The 12,310-nt window shown below is 41.5% G+C and overlaps 1 long non-coding RNA gene across 1 annotated transcript; it reads left to right on the forward strand.

The window, feature by feature from the left end:
* Positions 1 to 7,778: 7,778 nt before the first annotated feature.
* LOC308336118 lies at positions 7,779 to 9,630 on the forward strand. Its single transcript, XR_013966117.1, has 4 exons — positions 7,779 to 7,816; positions 8,100 to 8,132; positions 8,243 to 8,290; positions 8,582 to 9,630. It is a non-coding gene; the product is annotated as an uncharacterized lncRNA (long non-coding RNA).
* Positions 9,631 to 12,310: the final 2,680 nt, after the last annotated feature.

The raw sequence follows: 12,310 nt of genomic DNA on the forward strand, positions 1-12,310 counted from the left end.
GCGCACACACACACACACGCACACGCGCGTGCGCGCACACACACACACACACACACACACACACACACACACACACATTTATAAGCATACAGTACATGCATACAGTACATGCACATGAATCCACACACAAATAGATGTTACAGACCAACTAGGGATTGACATGGAAGAGCATCGTTTTAAAAATAGCACATCAGGGAACCTCCCCTGTTCTTTTGTGTATAGAGCTGGTGCCTGTGATGACCCGTGGAGCAGCTGTTTTCCCCTGACAAGTTCATTTTGTCTATTGTTTGGCTTTTTGTTTTAACAATAAAATATTTTAAATTAGTTTTGCCTGGTTTTCCCATACTTTTCTTCCAGACAGGTTTGCTGTATATCTCACAGTACTGTACTGTACGTTACTACCGCACTGAAATCATCAAGACTTGACTTCAAGCCGCTGGAATTCCACAGCTCTGTATGAAAATGAAATTGAACTTTCGAGTGGCGGTCAGCTATCTTCATCATACAGTTATTCAATGCAGTTTATGCTATGCACATTTTGTAATCTGTAATCATTTTAACCCGGTAGGCCTACCTACCGTTCACCTTAGATGACCAGAGTTGGAGTTGGCTTATTGCTCCCTTTTGTCTGTGTGTACAATTTAATTAAATTAAATATCACATGTATAGAGTAAACGGTGTACAGTATATAGAAAGTTTAGAAACTTGAAGTGAGCATTTGAGAATTATCTCAAATGCTCACTTATCATGGGAGAGGTATCACGATCACTGCTATGTATTCTCCACGGAGCATATATAAAGCAGGCTAAGCTCATTGACATGAGCTATTAATGACCCCAGCTCTGATAATGGATTAACACATAACTTGCTCACAGCAATACAATCTGTCCTAGGCTACTGCATGTAATATGACAGTGGTTATCACACGTCTTAGTTTCAAGGACCTATAAGAGTCCATTCCAGTGGTCACCAACATGTCCGCACACAGACAAAATGTGTCCGTGGAAAAGACTTTGTCATGTCCGTGGCAAATTTTTGATTTTGTTTACACACCATTATATTTATAATGTTCTTATTTTGATCATAACACCCACTTACTCAAGTCTCAATTATTAACTATGACACTATGGCACATTAGGAGTCCACTAGTTAGTAGTCTAGTGGTTCTCAAATGTTTAATTTGACCTGTAAGGGTCCATTTGGTTCCTTTTGTACACTCTCAGAGTTACAGACCTGTTGTTCATATGACGCACTTGTTCATATGACGCACTTGTTCATATGACGTCACAGCGGCCCGCCGCAGTGCTTCCCATTTCAAAGACCGCAAAAGACTCGTTCAAACACTTCACTAGCGATACGCACTAGTTTCCCCCGCCTGAGGCCGCCTCCAAAGGATAGCAGCGATGTACGCTGCACGGCTGGCAAACACTCTTCTTCCTCTTCACCGCAGCTAGCCCGCAGAGAGCGGCAACAGCATGATGTCGGATGAAAACTGTAAGTTTTAAACTCTTTTAAAAGTAGTGTTGTGTTAATATCTTTGAGATAGTATTTAGTTAGTTGTTTAAGCTATCAAATGTATCATGACAGAGCCAAATAAAAAATATCCACCGACGTTGTCGGAGAGTCACACCGGTGCATTCCTCCCCAACAGCGACCAGTATGTTGTCATCCACCCGAACACATTTTCAAATGCCCCTCCTTGCTCCAACATGGTGGTTGTAGTACAATAAATGTGACTGAGATGTTACGTTTTTAAATGTTGTGCTTAAACTAAACATGCGTTGTTGGACATGTCACGACGAGTCCGACGAGTAGGCTATTTGGTTTGAATGGTGTAGCCTTCTCTGGATTAGTTTTGGTCGGTAAGAGCCTAATTTGAGTTGGCCTTTTTCTCAGACGAGCAAACTCATGCAAGTGAGGCTGCCCAGGTCAATTATAAATGTAAGTTAACCTGTCTGTTAATTAATCATTTCATGCTGACATGTAATGCTGAAATGAAATGTGATGAGTAGGCTACAAGGGATTACAATAACATTATTTGAGCCGTTTTATAATGGGATGACATTTATTGGGGCCAAGGCCAAACCTTTATCGCCAGCCAGTCATAAAACAAATACATAGACTGCAGGCATGAACCAGACAAGATTTCATAATTACAAAAAGCCATACCTATCTTAAATTGTTTATAGTGTCCATATTAATATACTGTATGTCAACCCCAGTGTTGGGAAAGTTCACTTTCTATAGTTCAGTTCACAGTTCACACACTAAAATTTTAACTAAAGTTCATGTTTCCAAAAATGAACTTTAGTTATTTTTAGTTAATTTTTTCCCCCAATACATTGCTGCGAGGTATTTTCAAAATGATTGCCTCCTGGGAATAAAGTCCAAACCTTAAAAAACACTTTAATAAAGTGACAACTTTTACAATATGTCCATTACCATAAACCAAATGAATTCCTTATTCTTTTACATTTTGGAAAAAATAGCCAATTTAACACTGAGGTACCCACAACGTTTAGGTGCCCACTCCTCCTGCACCCTTTTGCAATGTGAAATTCCACCGACTCAGTAGGCCTACCGGTAATCCACTTCCTGCTTCTGTCTTCATATTTGCCATGTGAAAATGAACTGAAATCAGATCAGCTTTTATTGTAAAGGCAAAAGTTTCGGAACGTCTCACATCCTGCATATTTCCGCAAATAGCTGATCTACAAGCTCACGTGTTGCTGACATGACGCGTTGTGAGCTTGCAGATCAGCTATTTTTAGGTACAGTGACGTTTAAATCAGGCTTGACTGCATACAGTATATTAAAGATATATAGATTCCTCATTGGTCGCTGCAGTTCGTTTGAGCGACCGGTCTCCAACGGGAAGTCAAGCGGAATCCTGAAGGCAAGTGCTGCTGGGAAAGAGGGAGTCGCGCCTCTGATCAAGGAATCTCAGGAAAGCTATGGCCCATATCGTGTCCCGTTGCCTCCATGTTGCCTTCCGTTGAGATACAGACGCCCCAGAGCCGGAAGAGGTGTCTACCTTTATATGTCTATGCTTCACTGTGGGTCGTGTGAGACATATATATCTATTATATATTGGAGAAGTTGTACCCAACACATGGCAAGAAACCCAAAGCCACGAACAGCTACGTCGCTACTGCAACACCCACAACACCATCTTACACACTACACTCACACACACTCACACGGGCAGTGACGTCACACACTTACCCTTCGCAGTGTTCCAACGCTATCTCCTCCTTTCGCGTCCCTCGACAACACTGAACACCACCCGCCAAACAATGGTTGTTGCATTGGCACCAAAGATGCCTCCCTTCCACACTCACGCCGGCAATGCATTTGTTTACTACAAACATTATCGCCCCAATCACCCACACCCCCGAGGCTTCCCTACACAGAACACTAACCACTGTTGCCTATGCTGTTGCCCCAACAGAAACAAGGCCTTTAAACCACGCTACTTACACACACTACAACTCGCTTACAATTCGCAAACCTGGCAACACTGCCCTGTCTTCTAATAGGCCCACACTAGCTTTCACAGTCTCAGAATCTCATCTCCCGCAGGAGAAGAGAAACGGAAGGAGAGGAATTGTAGCCTCACGATTTCGCTTATTCCTTCTAAATCTCTGTATTTAAAATATCACTGACTCAGCGAATCCCTTAGTTACATCAACATTGTTCTTTGTCAGTACTTGGTTCGTGCCTAAATATTACGATTACACGGATCGCTTTGGCTATTTTCGCCTGACAGCCAACTGCCGAGTACACATACACACGCCTGCACGCACACGCACGCCTGACGTGCACACACACACGCACGCCTGGAAACCACGATCTCTCTCTCGCCACGCCACACACACACAGGAATAGCCATGCAGGCTATACGGCGGCGAGACAGGACGTTATAATCTTCAGTTTCATTAAATCAATCAATCAGTCTTTCTCCGCACGCGCACGTGCAAACACAACATTATTCAAGTGAAATGCATAACCAATATGTGGGTAGCCTACAGGGATTTACCGACGGAATGAATATATCTATTATAACAAGTCTAAAGTTGACACGCACTATCCATTCCATGCACATATTAGTCCTATATTTACTACAGTACGCCTGACAGTGTCGTCGTTAAGCAGCTCGACCCTGCAGTGCAGCTCAACCCTATAGCTGACAGGAGTGATGGTGCTGTGCTGTGAGTAAACTGACAACGCTTGGCTTTCTGACATCCCTTTCTCACAATCTACAACAATAGATTTGTTACTAACATTAGGTTGTGGCGAAGTAGAAACGTGGAGAGCAGATAGTGTGTTTTGGACAAACAGGCTAGCATTGGTGTTGATTTGGGTCAAATGGAGTCTATATGGCTAAAGATAACACATGACATCGGTGGGAGAGGAGTTATTGTGTGTTTTGGACAAACAGCATGGTGTTGTTTTGTGTCAGCTGAAGCTTCATGTGTTTGTGTTGGAGCGCCTCAGTGTGGCCGTATAGGTCATGTGCAACCTCTTCCAGAGAGAGATGGAGACACTAAATCTCAGCTGGAGAAACATGTTCGCATGCATGCATCGCTGCCTTGCATGCTGTGTGCTACTGTTGAGTCTGTCACTTACTTTGACTGATTTATGGCATTGTCTTTCTGTTAAAATCCAACTATGTTAATTTAAGAACTCTGGACATATAGGTCATTGTTTATTAACTGTGCACACGTGTAGCCTATTGTATGTCAGACTGTATGTCTGTCCCACAGTCACAATCCTTTAGTAATTAGGCTGTGGAAATATTCACACTACTTTTACAATGCGTTGTCAACACGTGCTGAGTTGACAAAGATTGACAGATTTCGGAGAAGACTGATAGTTTATCCTTTAGTAATTAGGCTGTGGAAATATTCACACTACTTTTGGATTTGCAGGCCCGGCGCCACAGGGGGCAAAGGGGGTATATATGGTTACAGACAAAACAATGGTACATTTCCAGGCATTCAATTAAATTCCATTGCTTGAAAGGAAGGAAGTAAGGATGCATCTTAATGATCTCCCATCTAGAACTGGAAAAACAACATTCCTCACCTATAGGCCATCATTGGGGTGGGGAGGGGTGCTAATGTCATTGTTGCAGTGGTCAGGGTGCTTAAGTGGGCAGCTACTGTAACTAGCCAGGGGTGGTAATGTCATTGTGCTGTATGTGGTCAGGGTGCTTAAGTGGTCAGCTACTGTAACTAGCCAGGGGTGCTAATGTCATTGTGCTATAATAATAACTAATAACCCATCCGTTACTACATGTGGAGTCAACTCCCGCAATTTCCTTCTTTCCATAGTGCGCGGCAAAGTCACTCTGGGATGAGCGGCCGCGAAATTCTAGTATATATGTCACTCATTCTTGAGATGAGGGACAAAAGTGGAAAAAACATGTCCCACACATAAGAGCCTTATTTTATGTAAAAAATAAATTAATTCATAAAAATAAAAGCACTTGCAAAGTTAAGTGTAATACAGTTGTGTATTATTATGCCCTTAATTTCATTATAATTGTTTTCATATTCCATCTGAATTAGTTAAAAGCAGGCCCTGTACCCAAAAAGGCCTGTATTTAGCCTGTCCCCAGCAAGTGGCCACAATTTCAAACTGTCAAAAAAGTGTCTAATACTGTCACAATCACATAAATATACATACTAAATTAAAGTAGATTGTCAACAACATAGCAAATAATATACACAGTTAATTTTAATTTATATTTTCTATTAAATATCTCATATCAAATGTTCGTCCCACGTCTCCGTCAACTCCGTCAGGTTTTTTTAAAAGTCTTAAATTAATCAGAAAATATTGTCGACAGATTTAGCCTGAAGACTCCTTTTCCAAGTCCCATTTATATTTGTTGCAACAGTGGAGTACCTGGTCTGACAAGCATTCAATTGTTTGATATTTTAAACAATGTTGATAACAATGTGGTCACAGCTTTTACATGTCAACTCCGTCTGCACATTTTTATGATCTTTGTTAAGAATTCCAAAATAATGTTTATTATTTTAGTTTAGGGGTTAGGTTTAGCTAACAAAATTAAGCAAAAACAAAATGGCTACATTGTACTAAAGAGGGTTAAGATGAAAACAAATGCCATTTTGTCAACTCCGTCAGACGTCAACTCCGTCAGATTTTGTGTCTGACGGAGTTGACGTGTATCTGACGGAGTTGACAAAAGTGTTCCTAAAACAATAAAATTATTGTTTTTGAATAATGGGCAGTATTCTAATTTGGCACACAGTTAGAGCATGCCTTAAGGAACATTTTTGGCTATGGGGCCATCACAGATTTGTCTCGTGGTGACCATGGCAGCCATATTACAAAAGAGCCGCCACCTGATGTTATTTTACAATAACTCAAGTTCTACACCACCTAGGATCTTGATTCTGGTGACTAAGACCTCATTTTCAAGGATGAGGGATACAGTGGTACAATTTAGACTTTCCCTGTGACCATGGCAGCCATTTTTCAAAATGGCCGCCACCTGCTGTTATTTTACAATAACTCAAGTTCTACACCACCTAGGATCTTGATTCTGGTGACTAATTATACATTTTCAAGGATGTGGGGTACATTGGTAATATTCAGATTTGTCCTGTGACCATAGCAGCCATTTTTTTTCAAAATGGCCGCCACCTGCTGTTATTTTACAATAACTCAAGTTTTAGACCACCTAGGATCTTGATTTTGGCGACTACCCAGCTAACATTTCCCCGCTAGCTACCGCCTCCCGCTGTCGCCTTCACAGCGTAGCACGCCCGGGCTGGCTTGGACTTCCCCCCGCTGTCCGCGCGTCAAACGGTCGCGATCAGTTACTTTTTAATGCGATCGTGAATTTACAGCGATTTACAGTCCCTCCTCACGCTGACGTAAGGCTTGCCTCCCCCGCCCGTCTCTCTCTCTCTCTCAGACAAGGATGTGCATTATATGTATAAAATACATAATTTTTTAACTATTGAATATAATTAAGTGGATTCTTCTTCTACTTCTTCTTCTTGCGGTTATATTTATTATTATTATTATTGTTGTTGTTGTTATTAATAATAATAATAATAATATGTACCTGCAGACTAATACTTATAACTTTAGTTCAGGCTAGCCTACCTAGCCTGGAGCCGAGGCTTTACCCGGCATGCATTGCAGTGTTGTTGTTTTTGTTGAATCGACGTACGGGGGTGGAGGCAGTCGCAGAAGACAAGACTCTCCAACAAATGCTTATATTAGTTCTTACACAGTTTTTCTCCGGAGAAATTCAGTTGAAAGGTCAGTGTATTTTTATATCCGATATCTACCGTGTGTAGTGTAATTGCCCGTGTTAGAATCGTTTCGATCTTTATCTGTGTATGTTTCCCTCTAGCTAGCTAGCCTAGCTACCTGGGCAATCTATTGTTTGGACGAGGGGATAAGGTTAGCATTAGCAAACGTATAACTCATGCTATTTTAACAGGTAACTTCTTATTGTGTTGATAAGTCCTTAAACACAATTATTCGAATTAGATAAGATTTGATACGTTGCTTGTGTAGACTACATAAACAGCATTTAGCTGTAAATCACATTTTTTGTCATTCTTTGTTTTAGAACTTCTCCTATGGTACCACATCAATACAGCATGGGGTCTGTGTGTATGTGGGGTCTGCAAGGCTAAATCTTCGTCAAATGTCTGTCTTGCAAATGTAAAAAATATCACATAGTAGGCTAATGTTTAAAACAGACTTTTTTTGTTATTCTATTATAGGTGCAGATGCAGTGACCAAAATGAGCATTGCCATGCAGGTATTTCTTTTACTCTTCTCTCTGTTGTCTCCTCTAAAGGAACTTTGCTAGGCCACAATTGCAAATAAAGATTTGTCTAATTACAACACATTTTGATTTAATTTTTGTCATTTTAGTCATTTTGTTGTTTTATTCTAAGCCTGATTTTTACACTTGGTTGCATGCTGAATATAGCTGGTCTACAAGCTCGCAGCACATTGTGTGCTTGTAGATCTTCTGTTTTCATCAAATTGATTTTTATGTACATACAATGTTTACCATTTTGTTGTTACTGTGATTTCAGACACAGGACTTGGATCTGTTGGGCGTACAAACGGTAAGAACATTTCTACCACTGAATTAAGGTTGCATGCTACAAGCTCTCTTGCCTCAAGTTTGCTGTTACATTTGAAAGAAATTTGACTTGAATTTGATTTCATTTTACAGACAAGGTGACATGCTGTACAGAGCTGAGACATCGTTCTTTAATTTAAGGTAATTGTTCATTTTACCAAGGACAGAAAATTGGCACCCAACAATGTGTAACTGTGTACCATTGTTACCATCATAACATTTTAAATGACTGAGGTGTATTATGATGAGTACTGTGGCACTCTGTGCCACACTATGAGCTTGTAGATCTGCTATTTTTCAACAGATAACAGCTTTTAAAATAATGTTTAAAACCTATGAGGCGACACAGATGCGTCCTCAGGTCTAAATGGGTTAAGGCAGTGGTAAGGCGTTATCCCACAATAATTTATTTAATTAATTCTGTGATTTCAGACGAACTTTCGCTGGAGGAAGACCTATCGACTTCAAATGCAACCTCTGCTGGAAAGGCTACCACCAGTCGGGTTTCCCTGACCCTCTACTATACGCAACATCCAGACCTCAAGGAACGCACCCAGCTTTCCGTGCTCGGACATACAGACATGGGGACATACATACATTGCTACGCTCAGAAACTCCTGACTCCACTCAGAAGAGAATTGGTGTTTTAAAGACTTAAGCACTTACACTTGAGAACTGATGTCTTCTAAATCCTCACAGATTTTAGTTAAAACATTTGCTGCAAAATAATATATATTTACAGATTTGTGCCACATTTTCACGATGTTTCAAAATTAGCAAATCTACAAACTCGTTTTCAACAGCTTACAGCTTTTTAAATAATGGTTAAAGTGGCTAAAACCAGGGGATCTTGGACTTCAGTGACAGGGACCTGGGGTCTGAGAGCCGGAGACGTTGGACAGGGTGCATTTTGGAACTTCTGCTGGCGGCCACCACCAGTCAGGCTTCATAAAGGAAGGAAACGGACAGGCACGGCAGGCAGCTCATCAAATGGTGGTCCGTGGCTCAAATGGTGAATAACTTTGGCATGAAAAGGGTTCAAACCCACCGCTATAGGGGTTTCCAAATGGACTCTTGAATGTATGCTGCACGATTTCTTGCTCAAAAGGTGAATCTCGATTGTGTGTTCTGTTTATTGCTGTGTAACTGTTATTGCAACATTACTGGGCCTACATAACTAACTCCACACAGAATAGACTTGGTGTTTTATAGAAATTAAACTTGAACTGATTCCACAAAATGTCTTCTAAATCCTCGCAGATTTTAGTTAAAACGTTCACTGTGTTTGGGCCACATTTTAGTATTAGCAAATCTACAAGCTTGTGAGCTTGTAAATCTGCCAACAATCTAACAGCTTTTAAAATTATGGTTAAAGTGTTTGAATGGTATGACTGTTTTCTGAAAAGCCTAGATGTTTCTGTATCATTGGTGTTCAAACGATTTACTCCAATCTGAAAATATGTTGTTCCAGGGACCGCGCTACGAGCTTGTAGGTCTGCTATTTAGTTTTATCCTGAAAATGTGCAAATCTTTGAATATATATTGTTTCAGAGCAAACGTTTTTACAATTTACAATTTACAATTTAGGCATTTAGCAGACGCTCTTAATCCAGAGCGACTTACATTAAGTTACATTAAGTTACATTAAGTTTTTAAACTCATCTTTGCTTCTGGGTAGTCCCTGGAACAACATATTTTCAGATACTGTAGGTGTCTGCGGCCAATTTCATAATATTTCTGGGGTCCTTGACATAACATAATTTGAGAACCACTAATATAGAAACATAGGTTTTTCAGAAAACTGTGGAAATGTGGACACAATCTTATCCAACATGTTCTGGTGGTTTCAGGAAAGTTGGTGTTTTATAGATTTTAGAAGCCAGTGGTTCTCAGAGTGGTCTTAAAGTGCATTCTCAGCAAAATGACATAAAAATCAACCACTTGTATTCTAAACTTGGTTGTTTACATATTTTTTCTATGTGCCTAAATGATTTCATTGTAACCTTTTTTTTTCCTAATAAAGAAACAAAATTAAGTATACATTTGCTGCTTTATTATGTTTCTATAAATATGTGGGAGGGAGGTGAGCATGGGGGAGGATCGAGGGGTGCGGGGTCATATGGGGGGGGGGGGGGGGGGTGTCATAAGACAGCTCCACGCTGTCCTGCTGCTGCCGTCGTAGCTGACGTTCGAGTCGCGGCAGAGAAGCGGGGCGCCGGCTACACGCGCGTCGGCGCGCACGGCACACGCTGATCAAGAACGACGCGGCCACATCGTGCGACGCGCCCGGCGGAGGACACGATCGGCGGCGCGCGGCGACCGCCTCCCGCAGGCGGCGCGCCATAACTTGCTAGCTGGGTAATCATACATTTTAAAAGATGAGAAATACAGTGGTACTATTTAGATTTGTCCTGTTACCATGGCAGCCATTGTTTTTCAAAATGACCACCAACCTGCTGTTATTTTACCAATAACTCAAGTTTTAGACCACCAAGGATCTTGATTCTGGCGACTAATCATTACATTTTCAAGGATGAACTTTCTCTGGGAGAGGTAAGGGCTTATTTCAGGTGCAGGTTGAGTTTCTACTGACAGGACATTAAAAGGAGGTGGGCTTTCTGGCCTTTGACTTGCCCCTTTCAGGTACAGATGCACAGTTTGACTTCACTGGCCACTGCAGGGAACTGTGGGGGAGAAACTTTGGTCTCTTGACACCCCGATTAGGTTCAGGGTTTTTTTTTGGTGGAGACTTGCCTTTCATGACATCTTTGCTGCAGCAGTTGATCTCCTTACTGCCAGTGGTGGCACACTCTGGGTCTCTGGGGCATTGTATCTTGGTGGCCTCCTGCCAGTGTTTCTCCATCCTTCTCCTGAGCTCTGTGTTCTGGGGCTCTGTTATAGTCAACTTACATTGTCTTGGCTGGAGATTGCTTTCCTGCAGGGTCCAGCCCAGTCTTGTGCAGATGGCTGCTGGCCCACCTGGAGGCCCCAACCTCACTTGTTCGGTTGGTGTGATTAGGTGGGGTGGTCTTCCCCAATCAGGATGAGGGGTTTGACCCTTTCAAACGGCAGTCTGGCCAAGTGTCTGTATTTAGTTGTGAGTTTAGATACAGGATACGATTGCTCACCCAGCCCCAGGTGACATGAGGTGAAGGCTCCTTTGATTTGGTAACATTGCTTTGGTTGACATGCTGGGGACACAGAGAAAGACACTGATGCCTTCAGTGTCTGCACATCCTGCCTGATGGTCCTGAAGCCAAATCTTCTGTCTTCAGTCTTTCGCTCACTGTTCACTGCTCACTGTTCACCTCACCGAATTTAGCCCAAGGAGTTTGACCCCTAGTTTGGCCATAGACCCCCTAGTTTGGCCATAGCCACTTGCCCAAATGTGCCGACATGTGCTGACCTCATCACATCTGTGATGATGGCTATGGCCGTTTTTAGCCAACGTAGTGTTTTTTGTGCAAAACTAATGCTTGGAATGGATCCAGAATCATGAAAAGCCCCTAGTTTGACATGCCACATGCTACTTAAAGCATAATGAAATTTAGAACATTTAGCCTTATATTGGTTGTTGATGGTACCCAACTTTCAGCAGCTGTCAAACATGCCCCTAGGGTGGTCAAATAGAAACCAATGTGGGATATGTTAGTAGACACCTTTACAAACATTGGTGAAGATAATTCTTGGTAAGAAATGTATTCACAGATTTTATATTATTCTGATAATATTCCCTGAGTAAATTGGTAAAATAATAGCAGGTCCACCATTTTTGAAAATGTCTACCATCCATGGTCACAGGATAAATCTAAATAGTACAACTGTATTCCTCACCCTTGAAAATGTATGATTAGTCACCAGAATCAAGATCCTAGGTGGTGTAGAACTTGAGTTATTGGGAAATAACAGAAAGTTGGCGGCCATTTTGAAAAATGTCTAGCATGGTCACAGGACAAATCTAAATAGTACCAATGTATCCCACATCCTTGAAAATGTATGATTAGTCACCAGAATCAAGATCCTAGTTGGTGTAGAACTTGAGTTATTGGGAAATAACAGAAAGTTGGCGGCCATTTTGAAAAATGGCTGCCATGTTCACAGGGCAAATCTAAATAGTACCACTGTATTCCTCATCCTTGAAAATGTGGGATTAGTCAACAG

This window comes from Protomyctophum bolini (assembly GCF_963924005.1).
Source record: "Protomyctophum bolini genome assembly, chromosome: 21".
In the NCBI taxonomy this organism is placed as follows: Eukaryota; Metazoa; Chordata; class Actinopteri; order Myctophiformes; family Myctophidae; genus Protomyctophum; species Protomyctophum bolini.